At 40.0% G+C, this 27293-nt stretch overlaps 1 protein-coding gene across 4 annotated transcripts in view; it reads right to left on the bottom strand.

The window, feature by feature from the left end:
• Nucleotides 1-27293, bottom strand: part of Luzp1 (leucine zipper protein 1) — an 81220-nt gene that overhangs the window by 43677 nt on the left and 10250 nt on the right. Inside the window, exon 2 of one of the 4 annotated variants that reach the window (XM_076565436.1) lies at nt 16219-16349. The exons of the other annotated variants lie outside the window; for them this stretch is intronic. The gene's annotated coding sequence lies outside the window, so the exon portion shown is untranslated. The remainder of the gene's footprint in view (nt 1-16218; nt 16350-27293) is intronic. 4 annotated transcript variants of the gene reach the window in all.

Here is a 27293-nt window from a genome sequence, read left to right as displayed (position 1 = left end):
CCCCCCCCAAAATTTAATAGATCTGACAACAGATGTCTCAAGAGGGTAAAAGCCATAAGATGAAAGAAGGGAATTATTATTTGGATATAGAGGAGTGCAGTTCCCATCATCTTCCATTCCTAGTATGCAGTAAGGCTATTGCTGAAAATCCTTCTCAAAAATAAAACAGTATGTGATTAGATGTATATTATTATCTTCTTCCTTCCTTGGACAGCCTGGTCTCATTTGGATAAATTCCTTCATGTTACACCTTTGCCTAGACATTCCCCTTGCCTAAAATGATTTGCTAAATAATCAAATCTATCCAAGAAACAAATCAATGTTATCTCTTCTTCAGTAAAATGTTCCATTCTCATTAACTGCTCATAAACTCTTTCGTTGTTGAGTATCTTCTGTCATTTGATACACACACACACACACACACACACACACACACACACACACACACACTTCACTCAAAGATCTTTGTTTTTACACCACGGTTTTAGTATTCTAACTACAACCCAAACTTAAAATTGTAGAACTGTAATCTTCTTGTAATTCTACTAATAAGACATTATGAACATACTATTATTCAGTAAAGCTACACTGAAAGAAAAAAGTGAAAAGCAATGAAACAGGAGACTCTTCAGGATTCAGCAAGTTAAAGGTTTTTGATTTGTCTCTGCTGGGTTAGTTTCATTTGGTTTTCTTTGAAACAGCATCTCCCTATTTAACCCAGGCTAGCTTCTAACTAGCCTTCTCCTGCCTCAGCCTCATAAGTGCTGAAATTGCAGGCATAAGTGAATAGTTTCTTACTATCAAGCACAGACACACAGGTGTGGTGGTGCATCTCTCTGTACTCTCAGCACTTGGGAAGCTGAACCAAGAGGATTTTGAATTCAAGACCATCTAACTCATCACCATCACCAACATCAGGCTGTATCAATGGACTGAATCCTTCAGCTGTTTTATGGAATTCAACTTGGATTCATGCATCACATAAAGTAACACTACTGTGTAGCTGATATTTTCTCCAGTCCCACCCGGACCCAAAGCTGCTCAGACCCAAATAAACACACAGAGGCTTATATTAATTAAAACTGTATGGCCTAGCCGGGCGGTGGTGGCGCACGCCTTTAATCCCAGCACTTGGGAGGCAGAGGCAGGCGGATCTCTGTGAGTTCGAGGCCATCCTGGTCTCCAAAGTGAAGTTCCAGGAAAGGCGCAAAGCTACACAGAGAAACCCTGTCTCGAAAAAACCAAAAAAAAAAAAAAAAAAAAAAAAAAACTGTATGGCCTAATGGCTCAGGCTTCTTGCTAGCTAGATCTTACATCTTAAATTAACCCATTTCTATAAATCTATACCTTGCCACATGGCTCGTGGCTTACCGGTATCTTTACATCTTGCTTCTCATGGCAGCAGCGGCTCCCTGTTCTGCCTTTCTCCTTCCTCCTCTCTAGTTAGAATGTCCCACCTAACCTATTCTGCCTCACCATTGGCCAGACAGCTTTATTTATCAACCAATCAGAGCAACATATTTTCACAGCATACAAAAAGACACTCCCATCATTCCCCCTTTTTTTTCCTATTCAAAAGGAAGGTTTTAACTTCAACATAGTAAAATTACATATAACAATAACAGTTATCAAGCAAGAATTATAGTATTAATATCTAGTCTATTTATATTTGGCAAAATTAAAGAAGTTATCCTATCTATCCTATATTTGTGAGTCTAAAGTTTCATATATAATTTACCCTTTATCATAACCAAAGACAATTATAACTAGTCTTCAACTACATCAAAGACCTCATAAGGATATAATATTACCTAAGAAAACAGGAAGAGCATTGTAAACAACTTCCAAAACCCTGGAAACAACAAAGACAGCTGCCTGCCTGGACAGTCATCCAAAGTTCCCCTGCAGCGTTGGGACATCCATCTTCAGCCCATAGGCCTAGTCTCTCAACCACTTTTCTCTGTGTCCTGTAGAGTATCTGGCAGTCTCCTCTGAAAAGCAGGAACCTGAAGGACCATGTCACCTTGCAAAATTCAGTGGTCACGTTCCTATGGGTCCTGCATGTTCAGTTGATACATTTTGTCAAGCAGTCCAGGCAAGAACAGTTTCTTGCCCAAATGGCTATTCTTGCCAAGAAGAAGATAAACTCCATATAGAGTCTTCACTACCCATCCTCCTCTCTGAAGTAAACCGGTCCTGCTAGGAGCAGACATATCTCACTGTCCAAGTTTTTTTAAAAAAAAAATTTTAAGTGCCATGTTCTGTAGGTCTTTGAAGTGTTTGAAGATTACCTAATCTGTCTGAAATATATCTATATATACCTAGAAAACTAAATTAACATAACTATAAATTTGATTATCATAGAAGACTAATTATTAATCTGTATTTATTTTATTTATCAACCAATCAGAGCAACATATTTTCACAGCATACAAAAAGACACTCCCATCACTACTGAATCTGGTTATTACTTTCTCCTACCTCATGACCTACCACATCCCACCACTCTCTCTGATCCATCTCACTCTCTGCTCCTAGATACCTTCAGCTAAACCTTAGTGTCTTCCTAATATCATTTCCTATGGCTTCTATTGCCTTGTAATTCAAGTCACAGGTCAAATGTCATTCATTTCCTCAGATTTGCCTTACCTGATGATGATCCTGGCTAAAGCTCCTCTCCTAACATGTCTAAGTGAGTTAAAAACTTTTAGTACCTATTTCCAAAATTACAAAGTAATATGTTGGGGAGGGGTTGTTTGTTTGAGAAAGAGTTTCTCTGTGTAGTCCTGGCTGGCCTGGAATTCAAAGATCTGCCTGCCTCTGCCTCCCAAGTGCTAGGACTAAAGGTATGTACTACCAACCACCTGGCCTACTGGTGTAATTTTTTCTACTGCTTTCTCTCCCAAAAAATTTGTAAACTCTACAAAGATAAAGACTTGGTTAGTGTTGTTTACCGCTATATCCAATGCCCAGAATACTCTATGGCATACAAAAGGCAGTCAATAAATATTAACCATACCAAGAATGTATTTGTTCACTCTTACCCAACACTGAAGTTTTCCTCAAGAGCGTTAACACTGTTTTCTACTTGTCTATTCCCCATACTTTCCACAGCACCTAACAGATTAAATGTATGGGAGTGACTAGAATTTTTAACTACTAAGCAAAGCTTTCTGTTATAATCCTCCACTCCACTGGCATCTTTAAGTCAACAAATACTCATTGAGTACCTACTATAACCCAGGCATTATTCACTAAGTATCTACCATAAGTCAAGTTAGGCTGCATTCTAGTTTTGTTGTTATTTTAAAATTTATTTATTTTTGTATGCATTGGTGTTTTGCCTGCATGTATGTCTCTTATCAGAGTGTCAGGTCCCCTGGAACTGGAGTTACAGGCAGTTGTGAGCTGCCATGTGAGTTGTGGGAATTAAACCCAGGTCCTCTGGCAGAGAAGCCAGTGTTCTTAAGCCCCAAGCCATCTCTCCAGCCCTGTTTGGTCTTTTGTTTTGGTTTGGTTTTTTTTTTTTTTTTGGTTTTTCGAGACAGGGTTTCTCTGTGTAGCTTTGCGCCTTTCCTGGAACTCACTTGGTAGCCCAGGCTGGCCTCGAACTCACAGAGATCCGCCTGCCTCTGCCTCCCAAGTGCTAGGATTAAAGGCGTGCGCCACCACCGCCCGGCTTTGGTTTGGTTTTTTTAATGCATCTTCCTCGTCATTGATATTCTTTTTTTTTTTTTTTTTTTTTTTATTTTGCAGAGCTGAGAATCAAATACAGATCTTCATGTATGATAGGAATGTGCTCTACCACTCAGCTCTTAGCTCTAGTATTCTGAAAGATCTAATACTTGAACGTAAGACAAGCCCGGAACTTTCCCCTAGTCCCAGTCTGGTGATCTCACATTTTACTGACCAATGGAATTGTAAATTGTTATTGCTACCTGCAGGGCACCACTTAAACACAGTGGTATTTTTTATGTCAAGAGACCACAGTGACAACTTAATTGTCCAATTACACCAGTATCTCTTTAGTTATTGTACTTCCTTTTTAAGATTTTTTTTTTATGTCCATGAGTGTTTGGCCTGCCCTGTATGTCTGTGCACCAGGTGCATGCGGTGAAAACAGAAGACAGAGAAAGGACTCTGATCACCTGGAACTGGAGTAACAAATTGTGAGCTTCGAGGTGGATGCTAGGAACTAAAAGAACAGCAACTGCTGAGCTATCTCTCCAGCACCTAATTATTGTACTTTCAAAGAATATTTCTTAAAAAGTCAAAACCGACACTCCTAAGAAATCTGGAGGCATCTGGACTGAGGAACTTTCTTTCCCCCCCAAGACTGGGTTTCCCTGTGTAGCCCTGGCTGTCCTGAAACTCACTTTGTAGACCAGGCTGGCCTGGAACTCACAGAGATCCTCCTGCCTCTTCCTCCCAAGTGCTAGGATTAAAGGTGTGCACCACTATAACACTATTTTTCTAGGTGTGGTAATATAGTAGTTATAGTAGATGGCCTTCATTCTAGGTTATACATCTGAAGTTTATCAAGTTGTTCAGAACAAAAAAAAAGTGTCTAAATTTTTTTCCTGAGAGGGTAACTTTCAACACAGGTTTAATATATAACTAGACTATAACTGATTCAGAGAATACTAAGAGGACTCAGAAAACATTAAAATATAAGAAATATTGACAAAGGGGGTAAGGAGTAGGAAAACCTTCTCAAGGCCAAAATAGCTAACAGGATCAAGCCCATTCTTCCTGAGCAGGAAAACTAAACCATAGAACTGTAGTGATAATGTATCTGAGAAGGATTTTGTAAATGCATGAGGATTTTGAAAATACAACTCAGTTATTACTGCTGTTGTTACTTAAGAGTATGTTAAGAACTTTAGTTAATCAGAGCTACCAAAGTAGTAACTCATTCAGGCAAAGATTATCAAAGGACAATAAAGCCATTTGGTTAAGAGTAGAATATTCACATTGTCTCCAAGTCATTCCACAGATTTCTTACAAAGGAGAGTAGGTACCTTTATATGCCTGCCTTTTATGACAAAAGAAAAATGCACAGCACCATCATGCTATAATACATCAAAATTTCCTCACCCAAAGTTTCCTGTTATCTAAACATGAGAAAACAATGAGCTAAATCCAATTTATGGGACAAATGACCTGGACTTAAAAACAAAATGCTGCTAAAGAGACACACAAAAGTTTGGGAAGGCTGTTCTAGATCAGGGATCTTAAAGCTAAACTTTTTTTTGGAGTACAGTTCCTAACAAGCAAGAGACTCTAAGGCTCACAAAGCTGAAAATCCTTACACCTTTAAACAAAAAGTTTGCTGACTCCAACTCTAGATTAATAAGAGATATAACAATCAAATATAACAAGAGATCTTTAAGGTAGATCTTAGACCAAAAGAAGTCCTAGAGAACAAGGGGTAAGTTGGATATGAACAAAAATAAAATAGTATATGAATGCTAAAGTATTTATTAGTTATTGATGAATAATGTATGCAACTTTCTTCCAAATGTTTCAGGTTGGGAAGAGAGTATATATAAAAAGCAAACATATTAACAAGTATGGAATCTAGGTCAATGGTTCTCAAATTTTTAGATCTCATGTCTCCTTTACTTTAAATCATTAATGAAGCTATCAAAAAGTTTTTGTTTTTGTAGGTTAATCTATCTATAGTATATAAAAATTAAAACAGAAAACCTTAAAAACATGTATTGGTTTTAATAACATTCAATAGAAATAACAAATTTTAATAAAAACCAACTTTTTCAAATGCAAAATAAAATCAGATGAAGAGAATAACGGTCTTACTGCAGTCCTCGAGCCCTCTCTAGTGTTGGCTGCTGCTCTCTAAAACCTGCTTTCCTATGCAACCATTTTAACGTCTTTTGTTTGAAGTGGACGAAGAGAAGAAAGTCCTACTTCAGACAATGTATTTTTAAAGTATTTTAATAACCTTTTAAGATAATTAAGATATATTTTTCTTTGCTATTGTACCAAAACTTGACAGGTAGTAGCTCGTAAAGGTTAACTGTAATGTAGACTCTAAAACCTAATAATGGACTTTTAAAACTCTGTTACTTAAAATTCTTTGACCAGTTTTTCACTTTGAATCAATCTTTTACCTTTGTAAAAGCTCATATTGGTTATTTGAAAATGCTGATTCACTAAGGTAACAAAAACAAAACAAAATACAGACCTTTCACAGTGCATTCCATTTTCAGTATCAAAACACACTGGGATTTTTTTGGTTTGGTTTGGTTTGGTTTTTGGAGACAGGGTTTCTCTGTGTAGCCCTAGTTGTCCTGGAACTCATTCTGTAGACCAGGATGGCCTTGAATCACACAAATTGGCTTGCCTCTGCCCCCTGGGTGCTAAATTAAAGGTGTGCACCACCACTGCCTGGCTCAAAAAAAAAAAAAAAAAAAAAAACCTGTTAATATTGCCAACGTCATTTAAAAACAAGTCTAAGTTGGATATGCTGCCAAGCTCCCAGAAACAAAAGTTAACCATAATTCTAATTTTTTCTTGGAAGCTCAAATTGTATCCTTAATAATAAATACTGTCAGTTTCCTTTATAGTAACAAGTTACATTTCATTCATTTTCCAGATGAAGTTAACCAAAGGTCTAAGTCTGAACATCAGTTTAACAGTTTAACTACCTTTCAAATAAAACTGGTGTTTCCGAGGCCAGCCTGGTCTACAAAGCAAGTTCTAGAACATCCAGGATGGTTACACAGAGAAACCCTGTCTTGAAAAACGAAAATAAATAGATAGATAGATAGATAGATAGATAGATAGATAGATAGATAAAAATTAAAAAAAAAAACCAAAAACCACAAAACTGTTGTTTCCCGAACAGAAAAATGTTACTTTAGCAACTGCAGTAATGGTTTTCTTGATATTCATTTAACATAGGCAGAAAAGCTTCACAAGAACTTTCCATCACACAAAATAAAATAGTATGTACTCATCATCTGGATACACACCTTAAAAGGTGGTGCATACCTTTAGTCCCAGCACTCGGGGGGCAGAGGCAGGGGGATCTCTGTGAGTTTGAGGTCAGCCTGGTCTACAGACAGAGTTCCAGGGCAGTCAGGACTACACAGAGAAACCCTGTCTCAACACACACACCCCAAAACAAAAAAACAGTATGTGCCCAATGATCAAAATACTAATAAAACTGATATTTTTAGTGTTTTATGAAGGACATTTGAAAGTGAAACTAGAATTCTTATTTTACAACATATATTTCATGAGCATAATTATCACCAACACAAATGCTGCTCTTTTGATGTGAGCTAAGGCATAAGCAGAGTTATTCACCATTAGCTTTTGTGACAATAGTACAAATGTTAATGTCTTGGCATTAATAAAATAGTTTTGACTCTCCTTCACAGGACCTTAGGAATCTCACAAATCCATGAGAACTATTGATGTGTATGAAAGGCTTATGGGCTCTCACAATACTACTTACTCAACTGTTTCACTTTAGGAAACTTCAAAATACAAAGTTGGGGGCCGTTAGTGGGAGCCCACTCTAGTTACAGCACCCTGAATGTTGAGACAAGTTTAAGGCCAGCCTGAGTGAACTAAGTAGGAAGACTTTGCCTTTAAAAGAGAAAAAAGGGGGGCTGGAGAGATGGCTCAGCAGTTAAGAGCACTGACTACTCTTCCAGAGGTCCTGAGTTCAATTCCCAGCAACCACATGGTGGCTCACAACCATCTATAGTGGGATCTGATGCCCTCTTCTGGCATAAAGTTGATAGAGCATTCATATACATAGTGGATTAAAAAAAAAAAAGACTTTAAAAAAAAAGGAAAATAAGCTCAATATCATTAATCGCTAAGTAAATCAAATCCCATTTGTGTGGCTATAGAAGAAGACATACATTACAGCAATACTGGAAAATGGAAACCTCTGTACTATTAGTGTAGAAATGACACATACACTGAGAAGTCTGTCAGCAGTTCCTTAAAACATAAAACAGTGACTGTAGGACCCTGTATCTCTAGGTATGTACCCAGGAGATGGGAAGTTCCTAACAGAAAAAAAGTAAAAACAATCCAAATTAGAAATAAAATTGAGCCCCCCGCCCCCCCCCCCTGGGCACCGCACACCTTTAATCCCAGCACTTGGGAGGCAGAGGCAGGTGGATCTTTGTGAGTTCAAGGCCAGCCTGGTCTACAGAGCAGATCCAGGACAGCCAGGGCTACACAGAGAAACCCTGTCTCGGAAAAAAAAAGAAACAAAATTGAAATTTTCACCAGGCATGTCTATAATCCCAGAACTCAGGAAGAGAGGTACATAGGACAACAAATTTGAGGATTATATATATTATATAATTCCAAGCCAATTAGGGCTATACTACATAGCAAGATTCTGTCCTGGCCCCACAAAAGGCATTGTTATACAATAAAATTAGACATTTAGTTCTAAAAATAAGTACCAATCCATACTGCAATAGGAAAGAAATCTTTTCAAACACTACAGTCCACTCTGTAACCCCAGTACTGGAAGGTATAAAGCAGAGGATCAGGAGTTCAAGGTCACCCTCAGCTCTATAAATCAAGTTTAAGACTGGCTTGGGCTACATTAAACCCTATCACAGAAACTAAAAATAAAAAACAACACCTCAAAAACTAAAAGAAAATACTATACCAAGTCAAAGAGGTCAAACATTTTCAAGCTTGAGTTGACAAGAAGGGAAAAAAAGCAGACATTTATATGAAATGTCCAGAACAGGCAAATCAAGAGAGACAGAAAGTGATTTATAGTTTAAGAGTGAAACATGGTGAAGAACAGAGTGACTGCTAGTGGGCATGTGATTCCTTTTTGAGATGATGGAAATTAGATGTTCTGAAATTAGATAGTAGTAATGGCTGCATAACTCAGAAAATATATTTTTAAAGACCACTGCATCAGGCCTGCTCTAGCTGCTGAGGAGGCCTAGGGCCAGAAGATTCCAAGTTCAAATCCTGCTTGGGCTATCGAGTACGTCTGTGGTCATATCTCAAAAAGAAGAAAAATTGATGTAGCTCAATGGCAGAACACTTGCCTAACATGAGGCCCTGGATTTGATCCCTAGCACAAGGGGACTGGAGGAGCAGAGAAGAAAAGAAGGGGGGTGGGTAGGATAAGGAAAGAACCGGACACAGTGACACACACTTTTAATCCCAGAACTCAGGAGGCAGAGGCAGAGGCAGATGGGTCTCTGTAAATTAAAGGCCAGTCTGGTCTACATAGCCAGAATCGCCAAAGTCACACAGTGAGACCAATCTTTAAAAAAAAAAAAAAAAAAAAAAAAAAAAAAGAGGGAGAGGAAGAAGGGACAGACTACTGAATTGAATCTTTAAAATGATGAATTTTATGGTGTGGGAATTGTGTTACATACCATACATATGAACAGGAGTTAGTTATTGTTTTAAGACAGTCTTTTCTATGTTGCCAGGCTGGTTTCCAACTCCTAAACTCAAGGGATACTCTTACCTGCTCAGCCTCCTGAGCAGCTGGGACTACAAGCACAGGCCAAACTACCTAGCTCTTTTCTTTCTCTTTAGGCATGCACACAAATCCAAGGTAGAGTTCTTACTCATTAATTCTAAGGTTGGAAAAATAAAAGTATCGACACAAAGTGAAAGCATCAAAGTCGCAATGTATTGAGTAGCCATGCACTCACTGTAAAGTAGGAATACAGAGGTAAACACTCTACTCCTATGACCCTTGTAGTCTATTATAAAGACACAATTAAGCAGCTAAATACAACACAATGTGTTAAGCACAACAAAAACAGATGAGGAAAGTACAGAAGAAATCTACTACAGACTAGTAAGGGTTTCCCACAGATGATGGCGACAAAGCTAGATGTTGGAGGGAGGCAGAAGTTACCACCAGGAAGATAATGAGAGGGAAAGTGCAGTCCGTGGACTGGTGCCATGTGTGTGTAATAATGACATTTAAAAATGTGACAAACAATTTCTACAAGAGTCTACATAAAACTTTCATGATGAAACTTAAGTTGATTTTTTAGAATAAATGGAACTTAACTGTATTCTCTAAAAGCAGAGAACACTAGGTAAATAGCTCAGTAGATAAAGCACTTGCCATGCAAGTCTGATGAACAGAGTTCAGATCCCCAGAACCCAGATAAAAGCCAGATGCAGCAGTGCAAGCAGCTAGAATCCCAGAGTGTACCTACCAGGAGACAGAAGGCAGAGAAAGGAGAATCTAAACACTGGGGCCAGCTGGCCTGGCTTACTCAGAATGAAAGAGATCCTATCTCAAACAAGGTGGAAAGGCAGACTTACACCCAAAGGTTGTCCTCTGACCTTCATACATGAGTCATGGCCCTTGCACATCCACATACATTCTCGAACATGCACACAAACAAACAGACATACACACAAACAAGAACGCAAATACACACAAGCCACACACACATATACACACAGAGGTTCACAGGGACTAGACTTGAGAGAAAACTAAAGAAATGATGAGAAGCAAAATATAACTGGAAATGCAAGTATTTAGTTTAGCAAAGTTAAAGTAACCCAAACAGATTGCTGAAGTAGTACTGACTAATTGCTGGCGATGGTATGACTTGAGAATGCTAACTAGCTTTGTGTCAACTTGACACAAACTGGAGTCATCTGAGAGAAGGGAATCTCAACTGAGAAAATACCCTTAGAAGACCAGGCTAGAGGAAAGCTTGTAGGGCATTTTTTTGATGATTTGATGGGGGAGTGCCCAGCCCATTGTAGGTGCGGCCATCTCTGAGCTGTTGATCCTGGGTTCTATAAAAAAGCAGGCTGAGCCGGGCGGTAGTGGTGCACGCCTTTAATCCCAGCACTCAGGAGGCAGAGGCAGGCGGATCTCTGTGAGTTCGAGGCCAGTCTGGGCTACCAAGTGAGTTTCAGGAAAGGCGCAAAGCTACACAGAGAAACCCTGTCTCGAAAAAACAAAAAAAAAAAAAAAAGCAGGCTGAGATAGTTATCAGAAGCAAGCCAGTAAGCAGCACCCCTCCATGGTATCTGGATCAACTCCTACCTCCAGGTTCTTGCCCAGTTTGAGTTCCTGCCTTGACTTTCCTTCTGTGGACTGTGATTAAGGATATGTAAGCAGGAAAAAAAAACAAAAAACCCTTTCCTCCTTAAGTTACTTTTGATCATGGTGTTTCATCACAGAAACAGAAACTTTAAACAAGATACTTAGGTAGCATTTTGTTTCTTCCAAAAACTACTATCTATACTATTTCTATTGTTTTAGCTAAGCAGAGGTGCTAAGCATATTTTTTTTACCATAAAAAAAAAAATGCTGTGGTGGATAAAAACTCATGTACCAAACAATCTATTTGTTTATCTATCCTCATTTAATTTTTACAATATACCTGAAATAAATATAAATATCTCAATTTTAACATGGAATTCAACATCAGAAAGGTTACTAAAAATCAGTTACAGCCCACATGACTACACCCATACATTCTGATGGAGACCATAAACTTATCACATTTAATTCTGCCAACAACCATAAGAACTAGTATAATTAGAATTCTGATTTACAGGTCAAAAACATAGGTTCAAGAAAACTAAGCCGGGCGTTGGTGGCGCACGCCTTTAATCCCAGCACTCGGGAGGCAGAGGCAGGCGGATCTCTGTGAGTTCGAGGCCAGCCTGGGCTACCAAGTGAGCTCCAGGAAAGGCGCAAAGCTACACAGAGAAACCCTGTCTCGAAAAACCAAAAAAAAAAAAAAAAAAAAAAAAAACCAAAAAAAAAACACATAGGTTCAAGAAAACTAAATTTTCCTTAGAATTTAGCATTAAAAGCAGAACTGAGATTAAATCCAGGGCTCCCAACGCTAAAGCTCTCTCTTCCATTTATTTCACCTGCCCTCAATTATTATCAACCTAATCCAATGTGCTTTGATTCTTACACACCCTGCATGGCCAGTGAACGATTCAGGAGTAGCCTCTCACACAGACTACTATAACCACATACATCTCCTGAAGGCATTGTATAGGACACAAGAGAAAGCTACAGCTGGACAAACCCTACAACTGAATTCTTCACAAGAGCCACAAGCCTCCAATTCTATAGTCTAGAGCGTGGAAGAGATGCAACGGGAAAAAAATCTTCTCAATGGAAATGAAAAGGGCAAATACAACCGAACCCAGTTACAGCACTGCAGAGATCATGCAGCGCACACTGCAGCAGAGTCATGTGCTGGCAGCTGAGAGGGACCAAAGGAGGAAAGGAAAAAAAGAAAAAGAAAAAAGCCTAGAAGCACTTGGATCCTACAGTTCGAAGAAGCTGCAGAAAACTGACAAAACACAGAAGAGTAGAACTCAGTTCAAGCAGTTTAAGAGTGAAAGCCAGGAAACAAAACACAACAGTATACTAGTGGTAGGTAGCTCACGTCCTCAATCATTTTACCTTTTTCTCCAAGTAAGCTGTTTTCCCATGCTCAGAAAAGTCAATGATCCTTCAAACACTGTTTCTCAGTTTGCTAGAATAGGATATAGGAATGACACAGCAACATCCTCCCCACACCTCCTATGAAAGTAGGAAACTAATCAAATAGCAGGAATAGCTAGGAATGATCTTCCCTCTCATTCCAAACAGCACAAGTTTAAACTGAGGACATAGCTCTGTTGGCAGAGTGCTGACCTAGCATGCATGAAGCCCTGAGTCCCATTCTCCACAGTACAGAAACAGCATAGTGGCACAAACCATACTGTGTACATAAGTAGAGGTAGAAGGATCAGAAGTTCAAGGTCATCCTCTGCCAGCCTGAAAGGAAGGGGGAAGGGGACAGTAACACAGATTACTCTCACATATACAACAGAGTTATCTACTACAGAACTCATTCCAAACCTCCCCCAACTCACTTTCAGATTAAAATTTAAGAATCATTTAAATTTTAGTCCTTTTCATTTTTGTTCTTCTGTACTTAGACAAGTTCCTTCATGGGTTATTTTTTGAAAAATAGGACTAAATAGACTCCAGACCCTATGTCTTTCACAGGAATATCATTTGAAGGAAATACTAAAGTACTGTGAAAGCTCAAAAGCGTAATGGAGTAACTAATATTTACTTTTTTTTTTTTTTTTTTTGGTTTTTCGAGACAGGGTTTCTCGGTGTAGCTTTGCGTCTTTCCTGGAACTCGCTTTGTAGCCCAGGCTGGCCTCAAACTCACAGAGATCCCCCTGCCTCTGCCTCCTGAGTGCTGGGATTAAAGGTGTGCACCACCACCGCCCGGCATGCTGTCCTCCTTTTTCTAGTAAGTAAAGGCCAAGAGAATTAGAGCTCCTTTCCCAAGTTCACACAAACGTTGCTTGGCAGAGCTGGAATTCAAACTCAAGCCAGCAAGTCAAAACATTTGGGTATACTACTAAATTAATACACATGTAATATAAATCATGTTAGTGTATTATGGCACATGATTAGGACTCAATAACCTAATTGAACATCCAACCAATATTTGAATTCTACAATTTATTTTCTAAGACACAAGATCTCATTCTGTAGTCCAGGCTGATCTGGAATTCATAATGCTATCCTCCTATATCAGCTTCCCAAGTGCTGGGTTTACAGGAATAAGCTACCACTCCTAGCTGAATTCTACTTTATTCCCACTACACTATACCATTTTTTTTCAGTCAAATTAAAATGAGACAGATAAATTACATCGATCAGTGGATCAGTGGCTCTGGAGTCACAGAAAGCCAGACACACGGTATATCATTTAGTGACAATATGTTCAATTGACTGTGCTTCAGTGTCCTCATATATAAAATAGGGATAACACCTATACCACAGAGAATTTAAGAATTAAGTTCATTATAAACTCAGCACAGTGGCCAGCACATGGTTAAGTGCTAAGCAAATACCTGTAGTAATTGTTGTTTTACTCTTGGCCCTCTTACCCATTTGCCATGAAAACAAGTATCTAAAAATTTTGCTCCAAAGCAATCAAATCATCCAGATAGGTATATGTGCACTGGGTTTCAAATATTAGCATTTCCATTCCCTGGCACTATTTTTTAATTTTGTTTGTTTGCTTGTTTGAGTTAGTGTTGGAAATGGAACCCAGGGCCTCATAAGGTTGCACAAATACTCTTATCACTGAGCTACACACCATCCCCTTAAATACTGATTGCCTGCCTATGCTAAGGGCTATACATGTGTATACACACACATACACATACACACTACAATATATACAATACTGCTGCTTACATATGCATCTTCCATTCACAACTTATTTTATATCTTTTTAACTTTTTTTAGATTTACTTATGTATGGGTGTTTGTCTACATGAATGTCTGTATATCACATGTATACCTGGTTCTCGAAGAAGCCAGAAGAGGGTGTCAGATCCCCAGGAACAAGAATTATAGACAGTTGTGAGCTGTCATATGGATGCTGGAAACTGAATCTGGATTATTGCAAGAGCAGTAAGTGCTCTTAACCACTAGGCCATCTCTCCAGCCCCTTCTTATATTTCTTACATGTAACAATACTACTGCAAATTTATCTCTTAGAACAGAGGTTCTCAACCTATGGGTCGAACCTCTTTGGGGTTGCATATCAGATATTTACATTATGATTCATAACAGTAGCAAAATTACAGTTATGAAGCAGCAGTGAAATAATTTTAAGGTTGGGGGTCATCACAACATGAGGAACTGTATTAAACAGTATTAGGAAGGTTGAGAACTATCTTTTTTTTTTTAAGATTATTTATTTATTATATATGCAGTGTTCTGTTTTGCATGTATCCCTGCAGGCCAGAAGAGGGAGCCAGATTTCATTACAGATGGTTATAAGCCACCATGTGGGTGCTGGGAATTGAACTCAGGACCTCTAGAAGAACAGCCAGTGCTCTTAACCTCTGAGCCATCTCTCCAGCCCTGAGAAATATCTTAGAATAAACTGTTGGGGTTCTTTTTTTTTTTAATAACATAATTTTCTATTGATTCTTTGGGAATTCTACATCATGCACCCCAATCCCACTCTTTTTCCAGTCTTTCTATATCCACCCTCCACCCTTGTCACCTCCCCAAAAGAAAATAAAAAATTTTAATTTTTAAGAAAGGAGAAAAAAATGTCTCCCAGACCAGCTCCTCTATCAATTGTAGCCTTCTCTCATACCAGTCACAGCTGTTGCGTCTCCAGTTCCGCCCTACTTGTACCATTCTGTTCCTCCATCTTTCCCACCTCTCCATCATATACTCCTTCATCGTAGTCTGTCCCTCCATCTTTCCCACCTCTCCATCACATATTCCTTCATCATATGGCATTGGAAGCTGTGGTATGTCATGCACTATATACCCTTTTGCCCAAACAGCTTTACTTGCAAATGCTCATTGCAACAAATCATTGGTCTGGTTCAAGACCTCTGGCTTCTGCTACACCAAAACTCCTCTTGGATATCCTGCTGTTACCCAGAGTCATGGAGGTCCTATGGCTATGGTTCCACAGGACCGGCTCCTTCACACACTGCAGCAGCTCACAGTTGGGGTAGGCCAACTCAAGGCCCTGAATCCAGGTCTGGGTAGTAGCTGAGTTAGTCAGTCAACATCTTCACCGTTGCCATCCGAAGGGCAGGGCCAGCTCTCCCACGCCCAGCACCAGCAGCCAGGGGCAGGGCCAGCTCAGTATACCACCGGGACATCAACATGTCTTCAGGTAGCAGCCCAGACCACAGACATCCACATGGCCTTTGGTGGTAACACGGGCCATGGACATCAACACAGACACTGGCTGCAGTAGGACCATGGACCCAGACATGGATCTTGGCAGCTGCCTAGGGTGGATACCACCATGGCCTCAGGTGGCTGTGCAGGCTCCTCACATTGACCTGTTCCTCACTGCTGTCACAGCTCCAGTTCCACCTCTCTTCACCAAGAACAAACTGCTTCACTGTTCTTTTTCTCCCTTCTCTCCATCACATATTTGTTCATTATGGGGGTGAAGCAGGTGCTTGGGTTGTTTTTTGATTTTTTGATTATTTATTTTTGGGGTGTTGGGGATCCAATTGAGAGCCTAACATATACTAAGAAAGGGTTTAACCACTGAGCTCACAGCCTCAGCCAAATTCACATTTCTGATTTGATTAGTAAAGTAACTTTGCAAGTCACTATATTCAGCTCAACAAAACATCTCCAAAAAGTAATAGTTATCTTCTTAGAAATCATTTACTCACCAAGCATGGTGGGTACACCTTTGATTCCAGCACTCAGAAAGAAGAGGCAGGTGTATCTCTATAAGTTCCAGGCCAGCCTGATCTACAGAGCCAGTTCCAGGCCAGTCAGGGATACACATTGAGACCCCGATCTCAAAAAAACAAAAAAGAAAAAATAAATAAATCTTTTTTAAGAGCTTATTTGTACCCTCTCTTAGAACATTTGCTTAATTTTATGATATCAAACACACAAAACTTATATAGAAAAATAAAAATCATAGACTTTCACTTAATTTGTTGGAGCAACACTTAGCAAATGGAATGATACAATCATTAAACTGCATAAAATGAATATTTGGAATTTTTTAAATGATGGGTCTAGAGGACAGCAAAGGCCTAGAAAGCGAAGACTGTCCCCTTCTCCATTCTAGGCATTGCAGAGTATTCAACTAGCAAAAACAAGATAAGAATATTCATCCAGAAAAGGGTTCATTTTGCATGAGTGAGAATACAGAGGGAATGTTGGAAGGAAAGATTAAGAATCTGCGATTTGAGGCTGGAGAGATTGCTCCACAGTTAAAAGCACCAGCTGTTGGACCTGAGTTCAATTCCTAACACTCATACTGGGTGGTTTGCAACCACCTGTAACTCCTTCTCTGGATACCTATACTCGTGTACATACCTCTCTCTCTCCTCTCTCTCTCTCTCTCTCTCTCTCTCTCTCTCTCTCTCTCTCTCTCACACACACACACACACACACACACACACACACACACACACACTTTTTAAAATAACGAAGTGTAAAGAAGTGGGACTGAGCTTTCTAACACTAAGGCAATTTCAGTAAACAATTTGTGAGTAACTTTCAATGGTAAAAATGAAGACAGGTAAGTTGGAAGAACTGTGTGGCTACAGAGTACAGCTTGAACGGAAAGACGTACAAGCGAGTTCTGGACAGCTCAAACATTATGTCTTGGGCACGACCCAGGCCAGTGTTTCCAAGGGGAATGATCTTCAAAAACCACTTTCCCAGAAACTGGGCCCTGAAACATTCTTTAACTTAATTTGCCAAGACTAGAAATTTGCTGAACTATCAACAGTTTGTTTATGTCCATTTGTTTGTTTGTTAAACTAGACATTTGTTTTTAATCAAGACTTGTTCAAAGTCCTACAAAAAAAGACAGAAGGAACATTATCCAAAAGATAAATGAAAGCCATATGACTAGAATTAGAGTTACAGATCATAATTTTTTAAGTCCCCCTTTCATACACATACAGCAATAGTTCTCAACCTTCCTAATGCTGCAACCCCTTAATACAATTCTTTATGTTGTAATGAGCGCCAACTATAAAATTATTTTTGTTACTACTTCATAACTGTAATATTGCTACTATTATGAATTGTAATGCAAATATCTGATATGCAGATGGTCTTAAAGTGACCTCTTGGGCTTCAAAATAGAGTAATCTAAAAGCCTAACTCTTAACAGTTCCTCCAGGGACATTTCTTAAACCTCACCAGCTTCACTTTCCTCATCTGTAAAACAGGGATAATAGTGCCTATTTCATGAGGCAGTTGTAAGATTCAAGTCTTAAACATGCTGAGTAGCTATTATACAGCAGGTTCTAAAGAAATGGTAGATATATAATATACTGCAGTAGCAAAAGTGGAGATTGTTTAATAAGTATCATATGCTAAGCAATCAAGCTGAACCCAAATTTTATTGCTACACTGCTGCTAATATACACAGGACAAATTCTAGGAAATGAAAATAAAAGGAGAGACACCAACCCACCCAGGTCTGGAGAGATGGCTCAGCCCTTGCTTGCTGTTCTTTCCAAAGGACCCGTGTTTGTTCCTAGAACCTACATGGAAGCTCACAGCAGTCTATAACTACAGTTTCAGAGGATCTGACACCCTCTTCTGGCTTCCATGGGCACTGGCATGTACATAGTGCACAGACATACCTGCAGGCAAAACATCTATATATAAAATCTAAAAAAAAATTTTAATTCTAAAATAAAAAAATGACCAGAGACCCAGTCAAACATTAGGCAGAGCTTGGGGAATCCTGTAGAAGGTGAGGAAGGATTATAAGAGCCAGGGGGCCAGCCGGGCGGTGGTGGCGCACGCCTTTAATCCCAGCACTCGGGAGGCAGAGCCAGGCGGATCTCTGTGAGTTCAAGGCCAGCCTGGGCTACCAAGTGAGTTCCAAGAGAGGCGCAAAGCTACACAGAGAAACCCTGTCTTGAAAAACCAAAAAAAAAAAAAAAAAAAAAAAAAGAGCCAGGGGACCAAAACACCATAAGGAAATAGCCCACAGACTCAACTAAGCAGGGCCCATAGGAGCTCACAGAGACTGAACCGACAATCAGGGAGCCTGTACAGGTCTGACTTACCTCCTCTGCATATGTTATGGTTGTATAGATTGGGGTTCCTGTGGTACTACTAACAGTGGAAGCAGAGGCTGTCTCCGAATCTTTTGCCTGCTTTGGGACCCTTTTCCTCCTACTGGGTTGCCTCACCCAAACTTAATATGAGGGGATATGCCTGGTTTTATCATTAATTTGATGTCATATTTGGTTGATATCCCTGGGAAGCTGCCTTTTTTCTGAAGGAAAAGGAGGAAGAATGGATCTGAGTGTGGGAGAGAGGGGCTAGAAGGAGAGAAGGGAGAGGAAACTGTGGTTGGGATGTAATACATGACAAAGAATAAATAATATTTTTAAAAATGCACCCCCCAAATTCCTCTCTATTTGACAATCTAACAATGATGGCACTGATTGAGATATAATTTTCACAACTAAATATATAGTATTTAGAAATTTGAAATGCACTTTTTAAAATTGATTTATATTTATTTTATGTGCATTGGTGTGAAGGTGTCAGATCCCCTGGAACTGGAGTTATAGACAGTTGTGAGCTGCCATGTGGTGCTGGGAATTGAACCTGGGTCCTCTGGAAGAGCAGCCAGTGCTCTTAACCACTGAACCATCTCTCCAGCCCCTTGAAATGCACTTTTAAGCCAGGTGGTAGTGGTGCATGCCTTCAATCCCAGTACAGGCAGAGGTAGGCAACTTTCTAAATTCAAGGCCAGCCTAGTCTACAGAGTGAGTTCCAAGACAACCAGGGCTACACAGAGAAACCCTGTCTGAAAAAAAAAGAAAGAAAGAAATATACTTTTAAAAGACATGTATCACCAAAATAAACAAAGCTGCCCAGACCTGGTAGCCATAGTCCTTTTATAATATTAGCTAGTTGAAAGGCTGAGGCAGGAGAATCCACAAGTTCAAGGCCTTACCCAAGCAGAGAGTCCAAAGACAGCCCAGTCAACTTAGTAAGACAAAGCTTCAAAATAAAAAACATGACCTAAGCATGGTGGGTCATTCCTATAACCCCAGCTGAGGCAAGATTGAAAACTGAGTTGAAAAAAATATATTTAAAGGGCCAACCAGATAGCTTAGCATGTAAAGGCACTCACTACCAGGTCTTATGACCTGAGTCCAATGCACAGAATCCATATGGCAGAAGGAAAGAACCAGAACTCCCAAAAGTTGTCCTCTGACCTCCACTCACACACCACAATATAGACACAGACATACACATATACAAAATAAGTATTTAAAATTTAAAAAAAAAATAAAAGGGGGCAGAGTGGTGATATCGTGTTCCCCAAAATATTGTGCACCCTAATAAACTTATCTGGGGTCAGAGAACAGAACAGCCACTAAAGAGGCCAGAAAATGGTGGCACGCATGCCTTTAATTCTAGCATTCCAGAGGCAGAGATCCATCTGAGTTCAAAGCCACACTGTAAATAGCCAGGTGTGGTAACAAGAGCCTTTAATCCCGGGAAGTGATGGCAGGAAGCAGAAAGGTATTTAAGGCGTGAGGACGAGGAACTAGAGCTAGTTAAGCTTTTAGGCTTTTGAGCAGCAGTTCAGCTGAGATTCATTTGGATGAGGACTCAGAGGCTTCCAGTCTGAGGAAACAGGATCAGCTGAGGAATTTGCAAGGTGAGGTGGCTGTGGCTTGTTCTGCTTCTCTGATCTTCCAGCATTCACCCCAATACGTGGCTTCAGGTTTGTTCTTATTAATAAGACCATTTAAGATTCATGCTACAGGGCAGTGCTGGAGAGAGAACTCAGTTGTTCTGAGCACATACTTTTCTTACAGAGAACCTAAGTTTGGGTCCCAACGCCCACATCTGATGGCTCTAACTCCAGCTCCAGTGATTCAATGCCTTCTTCTGATCTCCAAGGTTATATATACATTTATGTGCACACACTGACACACAGATAGACACACATATAATTTAAAAAGAAAATAAAATTTTTAAGCTGGGGATATAGCTCAGTGGTGGAGTACCTACCTAGCCTAGCATTCGTGAGCCCTAGGTTCAATCTGTAATATCACAAATAACAATAAAATGAATAAATATAAATAAAACCTTTTGTTTCCAGATTAATCCCAGGGTGATTTCAAAGAACTTAAATATTCCTTTTTTATTTTTATTATTATTATTATTATTATTATTATTATTATTAACATTTTTTCCTTTATTTTACATGCTGACCACAGCTTCCCCTCCCTCCTCTCCTCCAATCCCCCTACTCCCATCTACCCCACTTCCCCATCCACCCACTCATCTCCATTCAGAAAGGGGCAGGTCTCCCATGGGCTTGAAAATAGCATAGCATACCAAGTTGAAGTAGGACCGAGCTCTTCCCCCTGTATAAAGGCTGGACAAAGTAATCCAGCATGGGAACAGGTTCCCAAAAGCCAGCTAAGCACCAGGAACAGGTCCTGATCTCACTGCTAGGAGCCTTACAAACAGACCAAGCTACACAACTGTCACACACATGCAGAGGGCCTAGGTTGGTCTCATGCAGGCTCCCTAACTGTTGGTCCAGAGTTCATGTGCTCCCACAAGCTCAGGTCAGCTATCTCTGTGGGTTCCTAGTCATGACCTTGACTACCACCCCCCCACACCCCCAATCATACAATCCCTCCTCCCTTTCTTCAGGAGGACTCCCAGAGCTTAGTCCAATGCCAATCTCTGCATCTGCTTCCACCAGTTACTGGATAAATGCAATGACAATTAGGATAGTCACCAATCTGATTACAGGATATGGCCAGTTCAGGCACTCTTTCCAACATTGCTAGGGGTCTTAGCTGGGGTCATCCTTGTGGATTCCTGGGAGTTTCCCTGACACCAGGTTTCTCCCTAGCCCTCCGTCCAGCCCCCTAACCAACTCCTGCACCCAGCCTTCGCAACCCACTCTTTCAAGTTCCCACCCCCACCCCCGCACTCCCCCACCTCCAGTTTACCCAGAGTGGAGGTTAAGGGGAAAAAAGCACAAGAAGCCAGGTGTGGTGAGAACAGAGGTTTCCAGCCCTGAGGAAAGTGAAGCAGAAAGATCAGAGACACACAGTGAGAACCCTTGCAAAGAATTTGAAGTAATAACTTCAGTTAACAATCACAATTAGGAGCTGGAGAGATGGCTCAGAGGTTAAGAGCATTGGCTGCTCTTCCAGAGGTCCTGAGTTCAATTCCCAGCACTCACATGATGGCTCACAACCATCTGTAATGAGATCTGGTGCCCTCTTCTGATGTGCAGGAATACGTACAAGTAGAATACACTGTATACATAATAAATAAATCTTAAAAAAAAATCACAATTCTCAGTTTTACCAACCTCAGATCTTTTCTTTTCTTTTTTTATTTATGTCATTTAATCCTATCTCTACCCTCAACAAAATCTCTCCAATATATCCCTGTGTTTGTGCGTCCTTATGCATGTATATGACATGAGCAAGTCAGTAATATATTAGAGGCCAGAGGCACATATTGGATGCCCTACTCTATCACTCGCTGCCTAATTTCTTCATTCACTATCCTCTCACTGACCCTGGAGCATACTGTTTTTCTGCTAATTTTCGTGTCTTCTGCTCTTTGTGCTGGGATTACAGGTGACTATGGTCACACTTGGTTCTTTTCTTCACATGGGCGTTCACTCAGGTCCTCTCATCCCATTGAGTCTTCTAATATATCCCTTTATTTTTCCATTCCACCCCTAAGTTCATGCCTCAGTAGTATTCACACTCAAATTTTTCAATTAAGATATAATTACATTATTTCCTCTATTCTCTTTCCTTCCTCTAATTCTTCCTATGCCTACCCCAAATACCTCACTCCCTTACATTCCAGTTTCTTTAAAAACAAAAATCAACTTTAACTAGGACTGGGCATAGTGGCATGTGCTTGTAATCCCAGCACTTTGGAGGTTAAAGCACGAATATTTACTACAAGTTTGAGGCCAGTCTGTGTTACACTGAAAATAGCAGGCCACCAAGGGCTACACAGTGAAGTATCTCAAAAAGTGGAAAAAAGAAAAGAAAAAGAAACAAGGGACTGGAGAGGTGGCTCCAGATGACCACTGGCTGCTCCTCCAGAGGACCTAGGTTTGGTTCCCAGAACCTACATAATGGCTCACATCTATCTGTCACTCTAATTCCAGAGGATCCTACGCCCTCTTCTTACCACAAAGCACATGAGATGCACAGACATACATACAGGCAAAGCACCCATACACATAAAATAAAAACAGTAAGATCTGTTTTTTAAAAAGAAGTAAATTTTAAAATTCCTATTAACTCTACTTAACGCCTAATAATAACAGTCTATAATTCCAATTAGATCATGTCACTGCCTAATTTATAAACTTTCAATGGCTCCCAAAAGTTGACAAGATCAAGCCTAAATTCTTCAATGTGACTACTGATGTTGTTCACTGCCAGACTGGTTAAAAATCTTACCTCCTGATAGCCCATAACTATATCAGACAGGTCTTCTCCAGCCCACCAATGACACAAAGTTTACCCCAATCTCAGTATCTTTGGTTTGCATTGCCCTATTCTGAAATGAAGTGGGACCCTCTTCCGTCCCACTAACTCAATCTACCATGTAGAACTTGGTCTAACTGCCTTCATGAAGTCCTGGGACTAAACTTAGTAAACTAGACTCGTTTCCAGACAAATCAGCAGCACAACAGACTCTACTGTATTCACTCCTCTCAACGGACTTCCAAAGGACACTAATGTACATTTTCCATAAGGGGAATTATGCAGTATTTAAAACTGCTTTCCTCTAAGGTACCTTTTTCTCTTATCTGCTTTTAATGTTCCATCTTTTACAGTGATATTAGATGCTTCTCATCTTCATGTCCTTATTTGGAAAAATAAGCTCTTGAATGAGGCTGGTTTTTGGGCCACTAGTCTACATACTTTGTTTTGGTTTTTATACACAGCTCAATACAGTTCAGGAACTGTTTCAAAACTAAACACTGTCGCCCCATTTAGAAGTTTAAGAGCCATGTGTGGCACTTCTTTTGTCTTTTGGTTGTCCTATACTAATTATCCCTGGGTTGAACACAAAACCAGTACCATAAACAACAGATATATGTAAATCCTGGCTTTTAAAATCTGATGTGACACTAACCAAAGCCATAAGTGAAGTCATTTCAGTGTTCTCATCTTCTCTCCTCCCCTGAACACAAACTCTATGTTTCCAGACTATTCCTGTTACCTCACAAGATCACTAATTGCACTCCATTAACTTTTATTATGACCTAAAAATTTTATCCTTGGTTTCTTTAGCATCTCTTCAGTCTCTCTCCCTGATCCTTTAACTGTCTCACTATGCCCCATCTATGTTTTTTAATCACATTTCTTTTTATATTGGAGATTGAACTTCAGCCATGATATGCACACACTCCACACCCCAGCACCATATCTTGCGTGCGTGTGTGCATGCATACATGCGTGCGTGCGTGCGTGCATTCCTGAGAAATCTGACCAAGTATGGGCCTCCAGCATGCTAAGCAAGCACTCTACTACTAACTGAGCTGCACCCAGTCTCCCTCAAAATTTTTATGGTTACTTTCAAATTGACTTAGAATCTAACCTCAAAAGTGTTAGTTAACCTAGTCATCAATCAATCGTCAAAAGACCTTGAAAATGTCCAATCTTATCAAATTATATTAAGAATATCTCATGTTGCTCTACTTTACAGCTGTGGCAGAAAGCACAAAAATCAAGTATTTCCCAGCCAGGCAGTGGTGGTACACACCTTTAATTACAGCACTTGGGGCAGAGCCAGGTGGATCTCCAAGTTCCAGGCCAGCCTGGTCCACAGAGTTCCATGCCAGCCAGAGCTACACAGAGAAACTTGGAGTTTGGAGGGGAAAGAAAAAAAAAATTCCTGCCAGGCCTGGTGGCTCCCACCTGTAATCACAACTGCTTGGATCACCAAAGAAGGAGGATCACAAGTTCAAGGCCCTAACCATAACCCTAACCCTAAGTAACATTATATAGACTGAGCAGGCACATTCATGTATTTAAGGCTATGTATGTATTTATGAATGTATGTATGTAACAATAATTAATTAAAAAAAGAGGCCATGAATGTGAAAGAGAGCAAGGAGGAGTATTTAGGAGAGTTTGTGGGGAGGAAAGGGAAGAAAAAATGAAGTAATTATATTATAATCTAAAAAAATATATAAAATTTTTTTAAATCTAAAAATGATCTTCTTCCTATCCTAGGGAAGATGACAAAGAATTGATTGTGTTTATTAGGAAGAAATGATCTTTCATGTACACAGTTGATGTTCTGACTTGAATAGTAGTGTTCAAAGGTATATTTAGGACTCCTGCTGGACACTGACACCTTGGGCAAACTGACCTTTCGAATCTATACAGTGGAAACAATATAATCTATACCAAAGGAGTCACACATAGAAAAACGTTATCGGAGCTGGGCATGGTGACACACACCTTTAATCCCAGCACTCAGAAGGCAGAGGCAGGCGAATCTCTTGAATTCAAGACCAGCCTGATCAATAGAGTGAGTTCCAGGACAGCCAGGGATACACAGAGAAACTTGTCTTGAAAAACAAACAAAGAACAAACAAACAAGATTTGACCATCAGTAGACTATAATGTTTCTTTTTTATTTTTGTTTGAGAAAAGGTCTCCCTATATAGCCCAGTCTAGCCTCTAACTCACAAACCACCTGCCTTAGCCTCCAATTGGGATTACAGTCCTATGCCACTAAACTCTCTTAAAGCAGAGATTTCTATTTATCACTCAATTATAAAATGTCTACTAGGCTAATCTGCACTCAAACTGACTCAAAGAATGTACACACTATTACACCTTTAATACAGAAAACAGTAACTACCAAGAAAGTTTACCAACATTCTATAGCTTTAAGATTAATTAATTTTTATGTGCGTTGGTGTTTTGCCTGCACTTACATCTAAGTGAGGGTGCCAGGTCCCCTATAAATGGAGTTACAGACGGTTGTGAGCTGCCATGTGGGTGCTGGGATAAGTACCCGGGTCCTCTGGAAGAACAGCCAGTGCTCTCAAACAGTGAGCCATCTCCCCAGCCTCCTGGATTTAAACAGATCAGACTAGTCGAAGATTTTTTTTCTCTTTTGGGAGGGAGTCCGGGTGGGGGTATATATTTGTTCATGTGAGTATGTGCAAATGTTTGTGCAAGTGGAGGACAGAGGTCAGCACTGTCTTTCCTCAATTGCTCATCTTTCTTTTTGGAGCGAGTCTCACTATGACTATGTAGCTCTTAGCTGATCTGGAATTCAGTACACAAACCAAGCTGACCTTAATCTCACAGAGATTAGCTTGCCTCTGCCTCCCAAGTACTAGGATTTTTTTTTTTAAAATGGTATGTATGTATCACATGCCCAGCTCACTTCATTATTTTGAGACAGGGTCTCTCACTAAATCTGCAGCTTATCAATCAGCTGGCCAACAAGCTTCAGGGATCCACCTATCTCTATCACCCCTGTGCTAGGCTTTTACATTGGTGTTGGCAATACAACCTCAAATCCTTATGCTTTCATAGCAGGCAGTTTACCAACGAAACTATCTCTTCAACACCTATTTTGTTTTTTGTTTTAGCTGTGTATGTGAGTTCTTGTGTATGTGTATGGATATACACATGCCACAGCATTTTTGTGGAGGTCAGAGGGTAACCTTGAGTGTTAAGACCTCACTTCCTACCTTGTTTGAGACAAGGTCTCATTTGCTCCTACAGAATCCATGCTGGCTGACCTGAGAGCATCCAGGGATTCTCCTATCTCTGCCTCCTATTTTGTTGAAGGAGCACTGGAAATTACAAATGCATGTTATCATGCCAGGCTTTGTATAGGTTCTAGGGATCTGAACCCAGGTCCTCAAGCTTGTGTGACAAGTGCTTTACCCATTGAGACCTCTCCTAGCCCTATTTTTGTTTGTTTGCTTGCTTGCTTGTTTGAGACATGGCCTCACCATACAGCCCAAGCTAGCCTTTAAATCATGATTTCCATTTCAGCCTCCACCCCAATCTCAGTTTTGAGATTATAGGCACTTGTCACAATATCCAAGAACTCAGAATTTTCATTATCAACAGGACCAATAAAATACTAATCAAAAAACAATTCAAGATGGGGACAGTGGCACACACCTTTAATCCCAGCACCTGGGAGATAGAGGGCAGGTGATCTCTGTGAGTTTGAGGCCAGCCTGGTCTACACAGTGAGTTTCAGGACAGTCAGGGCTGTTATACAGAGAAAACCTGTCTTGAAAAACCAAAGAGTAATAATAATCCCAATGGGATACTACCTGGTATCATTTCAGTTATCTAATCAGAACGTCTTATACAAGCACAGACCAAGCAGCACCTTTCCCAGTAGAAAACTCTGCTTTGGGATATAATCATTAAATATTTATGAAACACTTACTCCATGTCATACTGTGCTAGGTATTAGGGATACATACACTCGAGAACAAAACAAATGACTTCTTTGCTCCTATAGAGTGTAGTAGGAAGACAGGTAATGCTCATGCAAGCAGGTATATCATTATAAATCATAATAGGTCCAGTGAAGAAAAGCAACAGAAGCCAATGATAGGGAATAGCGGGAAAGGACTAGCAAGACAGGGTGATGAGAAGGATCTCTGATACTCAACATAAGCTCAGGTACTTGGGAGGCAGAGCAGGTGGATCTATGAGTTTGATGCCAGCAAAGAAAG

The sequence above is a fragment of the Peromyscus maniculatus genome, chromosome 2 (genome assembly GCF_049852395.1).
Source record: "Peromyscus maniculatus bairdii isolate BWxNUB_F1_BW_parent chromosome 2, HU_Pman_BW_mat_3.1, whole genome shotgun sequence".
NCBI classification, from domain to species: Eukaryota; Metazoa; Chordata; class Mammalia; order Rodentia; family Cricetidae; genus Peromyscus; species Peromyscus maniculatus.
Note: the sequence above shows the minus strand (reverse complement) of the source record. Positions and strands in the feature narration are given on the sequence as shown.